General features: G+C 43.0%; 1 long non-coding RNA gene across 1 annotated transcript in view; it reads right to left on the bottom strand.

Moving 5' to 3' along the window:
* Positions 1-309: 309 nt before the first annotated feature.
* The window catches only part of LOC134095368 (uncharacterized), a 41,862-nt gene continuing 36,171 nt past the window's right edge, over positions 310-6,000 (bottom strand). The window contains exon 5 of the long non-coding RNA XR_009940564.1: positions 310-436. This is a non-coding gene — a long non-coding RNA (uncharacterized LOC134095368). The remainder of the gene's footprint in view (positions 437-6,000) is intronic.

Below are 6,000 nucleotides of genomic sequence, written 5' to 3'. Positions count from 1 at the left end.
GCCAGTGTGCTGCTGAGCATTGTCCCTGGGTGGATGTTTTTGGTGCAGTGTTTTAAGAGGTCTCTTTCTGTGCTGTTAAACTGTAGCCTCTTAGAAAAGTAGACTGCCAAGTCTCATAGGAATAAAACATGAGAGAGAACACAGTGTCAGTGCCCCGAGTCCTTCTCGGGGATTGTGTATGACAGTGCACCACCACTTGTTCACTGCCCTGCTAAATGGGGAATAAAACATCTACTTATCTGCCTCTTCTGTGGCGAGCTCTCTGTCACGAAGTGAGAAGCCAGGCTGTGCTTACCATTAGCACGGATGATGAACTGTACCGAGGCCGGTCGCAGGCGCAGAGAGGAATGGATGCTCGCCTCGACCTGTCACTGACTCATTATTGCACTCAGCCAAAGTGCCACCATCAACCCCTCTGTATGTCTCCCACCAGGCCCTAGAGAGAGAGAGGGGGGGTGAGGGAGAGGGAGAGAGACAGAAAGAGAATGAGTGAGTGAGTGAGTGAGAAAGAGAGAAAGAGAGAGAGAGAGAGAGAGAAAGAGAGAGAGGGACATTCCCAGTATTAAATCATAAAATCATTTGTAAAGGGAAAAAGGTACAGGGGGGCTCATCTCCATAAGATGTATATGCACTAGAGGCCAAGTCACTTGGTGTTACTGTGCCGTGAAGAAGAGGGAACCATAGCTCATGATAAATGGTGTGTGGAACTCAAAAGTAAAGCAAAGGTGGATTCATAGACATGCAGCCTGGTACATCCCTGAACGGTGAACATGTTAGTATCCCTTAGTCCAACACAACACTGGGCTTCGGAGCTTTTTTTTGTTTGTAAGATGTTACATCTGGGGCCTCACGTATCAATCATTGTGCACACCTTGTCATTATCAGCAATAATATGATAAATAAAATAGTTATATTGACACTGTGTTCTTGGCAAAAGAACACATTTCATTTCTCCATTTTCCAATTACACCTGCGTTCACAAAATATTAATGATTCATTCCAACCATTGCGCTGCAACGTGATCGTTCTTGCTTAGTATAAATATGAGTACAGTCAATTACTCCGATCGCACTGTAAAAGCCTGCCTGATAGTGTTGCAAAACAAATTATCGGCATCCACACAGCTAAGTACCTTGAACTGATCACTTCCTATTTATTTGTCTTGATAGCGATGTTGATAGTTCAGGTAGAACAGCAATGGGCTTATAATCAACAACATTATGTGCACAAGAATATTATGACGGATGCACAGGCTGTTTGGCTGGCATCAACCTCAGTTCCTCTTGGGGTCGCCAATAGGCAAAGCACACATTTCATACAAATTCCAACTTGAGACAATGCTCAAAGGGACACATGTTTTCCCAGCATATTTTCATAAATATTGTTGCTTAGGAAAGGGCTCAGCATCATTTTAGTGTGCACACACCATTGATATCTGGTCCCTGGACTTGTCTATGAATATGACTTAAGAAATGTACTATGCACCATATATCTTGCTGTGAGAAGGCATGCAACTGTGGTATGGACACATAGAGTAAGTTTGAATAATACCGTCGAGGCACAAGTGCAGAAAGCCTTTGCTTAGATTGGTTGATGAATGTGATTCAGGAGCAGCTTCGACAGGTTTATTTTTATGACAAGAGTGGTCACTGTGCCAAAGACTCCCCTGATGGTGATGGTCTCTGGGATTTATCATTCAGCCACTTGTTAAAAGGAGATGGACCTCTGGGCAAGTACTGTGTATTTGTTCTTCTACTAGTTCTTCAGTGATCCCCAAAATCAGCTTTCCTACAGCTGTGACCTCAGTGGGGAGAGTTGAAAGAAAATCTAAAGAGAGCAACAAGTCGGAGTAGCCGACACGGTCACATTTTGGAGGACAGCATGACTTTACTTGTCACCAGGCTTGGTTTTAATCAAATAGCCCCCACAAGTTCATTTTTAGCCTTTGGACACAAATTATGTTTAAAGAGATTTAAAGAGAAGACTGAAACTGAAGGCTGTCAGAAAAAGATAAGAATCACCACAGTCATTCATTTTGTTCATACATATTAAAACCTAGCGCATGAAATAAAATTTATTATCTGGAAAGAGAAGAACAATGCATATAGGAAGCTCCAAGGTGGTAGAGGTGAACAATTAGACAGATGGCTAGCTCTCCATCCACTCAGAAAAGATGATGAGAGCTTGAGGGAAGGGGAGAGAGAGAGAGAGAGAGAGAGAGAGAGAGAGAGTGTGTGAGAGGGAGGGAGAGAGAGAGAGGACGGCAGTAAGTCATTAAGAGAAGCTGTTCAAGGGCATGGGGAAGCAGAGGAGTCCTCACAGTTTTACATTGGATTAACTGCTGAGTGGGCAAGTTACAAAACGACAATGGTAACCGCTTTCGGTAAAGAGCCATTCGCATACTTTGTACTCTTACACTCCTCCAACTTCAAAGAGCAAAAAATGTTCACACATGCTAAAAAGTAAAACAGAAAGCAAAAAAAAAAAAAAAAACACCCCTGTATACCTACAGTATGGCCTCACCACGTTTCTGTTTTTTTCCCCCACTCTTCTTTTCTAAACATTTGTTTCTTTATTTGGCTATGTCCAGTGCTTAATCTAGTTGACAGCGGGGAGGTAGCATGGCTGTAAAATGTAGGGGTGAAGTTCTCCTTTTTAAGAAATGATTCATGAAGCGCCGGGTATCTCATGAGTCAACAATGTACTGGAGAGAGTCTTTTGGGCCCTCGCTCCTCCCCGCCTGGGTATCAATAGGTGATAAATCTCTCCCTGTCTGGCCTGAGAGAGGGGTAGGCAGTGTATGTGCGCCCTCACAGGTAACTTTCTTTTTCTCGTTTCTCACACTGATGCTACAGAGGCACACCTGCAGGACTTAGGAGGTCATTTTTAGCTACAAAAAGGGTAAGGTCAGAATGATGATGGGTACAAGGTGAATGGAGGTGGATGCTATATCATCTATGCCTTGCAAAATAAGCAGACTTCTAAATACTGTAACAGTAATACTAATAAAAAAAAAAAGCCTTGTTCTGATCCCTATGATTAGACAGACAGGACAGCCAGAAGGAGTCATGCCATATAGCATTTTTTTATTTATTTGATAGATCTATCCACACAAATAGGGCTGACATGTATGCAAGTCTGTGTGTCTCTTTCTTTCTGTGTGTTTGTGTGTGCGAATGAGCATGTGTGTGTGTCTGTGTGTGTCTGCGTCTGTGTGAGTGCGTCTGTGTGTGTGTGTGTGTGTGTGTGTGTGTGTGTGTGTGTGCGTGTGTGTGTGTGTGTGTGTGTGTGTGTGTGTGTGTGTGTGTGTGTGTGTGTGTGTGTGTATGTGTGTGTGTGTGTGTGTGTGTGTGTGTGTGATTGTGTGTAAGTGTAGCTTAATGCCTTACATGGGAGTTATAAAAAAAAGCTAATGTTTCAGTTTGCATGCCTAACATCACATGTTAAATGGTGCACAATAACAGACTGAATGAATGCACACACCGCCCCTTCTTTTAAAACCACTTTCTTCCTAACAAATGATTTACATGCCCATTAAGCCAAGAAACCCTCCAATCTGGAAAATTACAGCCTTGACCCACGCTGTATTTCACTTTAAACAAATGCTACTGGATGCTGTCTATATGATCAAATTGGTACAAATCTCTCTGCTTTCTGCTTCCCCACCCAGCCCCTTGACTCTCTCTCTCCACCATGTCGACACCCTTTCTAAGCCAATGATGAGAGGGGCTACTGTGTAGTTCACTTGCAGTTCAGTTGGAGCTCAGAGTACTGTTTGTAACCTCTCTTTTCAACAGTCTGCGATTGGTGATGCGACTTAGGTGCGATCCCCACCCAATTAGAGTGATTTATGTGTGACCTCATTGGGAGAGTTGCAGGAGGGCCACAGGCGGTGGCTCTTAAACAGCCATGCACATAACCAAATGAGAGAGTGGAAGGCAGAGGGGACTAATAACAGAGTTAGATCTCAGTATATCCCACTGATCCATATGAGATGATCTTGGCCCTGCCTTATTCAGTGTACAAAACACTACATACAGTACCCTTACCATGCATATCATTTTGCACAAACATACAGTCTACTGTATGTTAGCTCATACAGCGATTGTGTCACTGTGATTAAGCAGTTTGCTTTTGATTGATGGATTCTAAAATAACTCATCATGGTCAGTGTGCAACACATCACAGTGTGCTACTATTAGGGTACCATTTGATGGCTGTTCCATTTTCATACAATCAGATAGTGTCAGTCTTCATTAAAATAAGGAGACAGTCAAGCAGGCCTCACTCACAAATACTTCAGAAGAGCACCTTCAAAATGTGAATTAAAAGGTCCTTGTGTGTGGTAACCTCGTAGCCTTACAGTCACTTTGCTAATGTGACTATGCAACATCCTGATTACACATTCAAAACCGTGAGTGGTCACACTCCTATTTCCTTTTTAATTATAACAGGATTAAGCCTCATATCCAATAAACAGCATTATGCCATGGAACACCCATGCTGGCCTGGCACAACTGCTTATTCCACTGAATCACTCATGCATATACAGTGCACAATTAATATATTTGATTGACACTCTGCGTTATGGAATATGTATGTCAAATGAACTCCTCAGTTAAAAAAAAAAGTAAGCACTGTATTTCCAATAGCTTGCAACAGGAAACTATATGGGGAACATTTCCAGTAGAGCTAAGCATTCCTGTGTGCCTAGGCCTGTGTGTACCATTCATTTATGACACAAGTGTTTAAACCAAATAGTACAAAAATATGCTTTGTATATGAAGGGTTCAGATGCAAAAGCCTCTAAATCCGTCTGACCACTTTTCTTTTAAATGAGCTTTTTGTATCAGGCTCCTATAGGGTTTCGCCTACAAATCAATATTTCAGACCAGGAAGAGAATGGTATTTAGTGAGTTTTGAAGCTCAATTATTGAATTAACTTACACTATATGTGAAGAGCATTCACTCACCATCATTATCTCATTTTTGACCAAAAGTGGATTTAGAGGCTTTTGCATCTGAACTCCTCATATATTGAATGTGTTTTCCAACAAAACATTTTCTCTGCATCAAATTATCGCATGACACTGTACTTTGAAGGGCAAAGAAACCTAAAGGTGGTGAGCTCCCCGAAAGTGAACCACCCAGAACAGAACGCAGTGTTAAACTTCATGCTTTAAAAAAAAAAAGCACAAAGACAGGGCACGTTACATTGAACAGGAGATGAAACATTGGTTAAAAAAAGAGCGAGATGAATTTAAAAAACCTGAGCCAGAGACAAAGGGGGCTCGGGGCGATGGGATGGAAGGAGAAATGAATTAATCAAACTGCCAAACGCTGAGGACCAAACGTTGACCCCTCTATGCTCTCATTACTCCGCCATTACCCTTCCTCACAAAACCCCCTCTTAGTAAGACCACTAATTAAGGATCATGCATTTTACTGGGCTCCTGATACAGGGAGAGATCCGGAGAGAAGAGGGAGAGAGAGAGAGAGAGAGAGAGTGGGGAGAGCTGGAGGTATCCATGTCTGTAAGGGTGATATCTCCATTTGTCAGTCTAATAACTCATGTTTGAAAACTCTCTGCAAGGGGGGCGTCGCAGTAATAATGTGTTTTCATGGATTTTTAAGGTAGTCTGTTTGACCTCGTTTAAATCAGGGGCTGCAGTGCAAGGCCACAAACGATGATGACCTGTCTTTATGAGACGGGGGAGGGACCTCATAAATCATTCAGAAGGAAAGGCAAGTGCACGCCAGCCAGCCCCACAGAAAGCGAGTTCTCGTGACCCCCCGCGTTTCTAATCCCTGTCGTCACATGACCACACACATGCTTGTTTATTGGCCAACTTGGCCGCTTTCAGTGTATTAACATGGCACTTGAGTGTCACACATTTTTACCATGCGTTTAGCCTGAGGCAACTGCCCCCGTCGCCGTTAGCCTTGGGGGGGGGGGGGGGGAGCATCCTCACTGGCCAATTTAAATGACATCACCCAAAA

This window comes from Sardina pilchardus, chromosome 11 (genome assembly GCF_963854185.1).
Source record: "Sardina pilchardus chromosome 11, fSarPil1.1, whole genome shotgun sequence".
Taxonomy (NCBI): Eukaryota; Metazoa; Chordata; class Actinopteri; order Clupeiformes; family Clupeidae; genus Sardina; species Sardina pilchardus.
The sequence above is the reverse complement of the archived record's forward strand: the minus strand, read 5'-3'. Positions and strand labels throughout refer to the sequence as shown.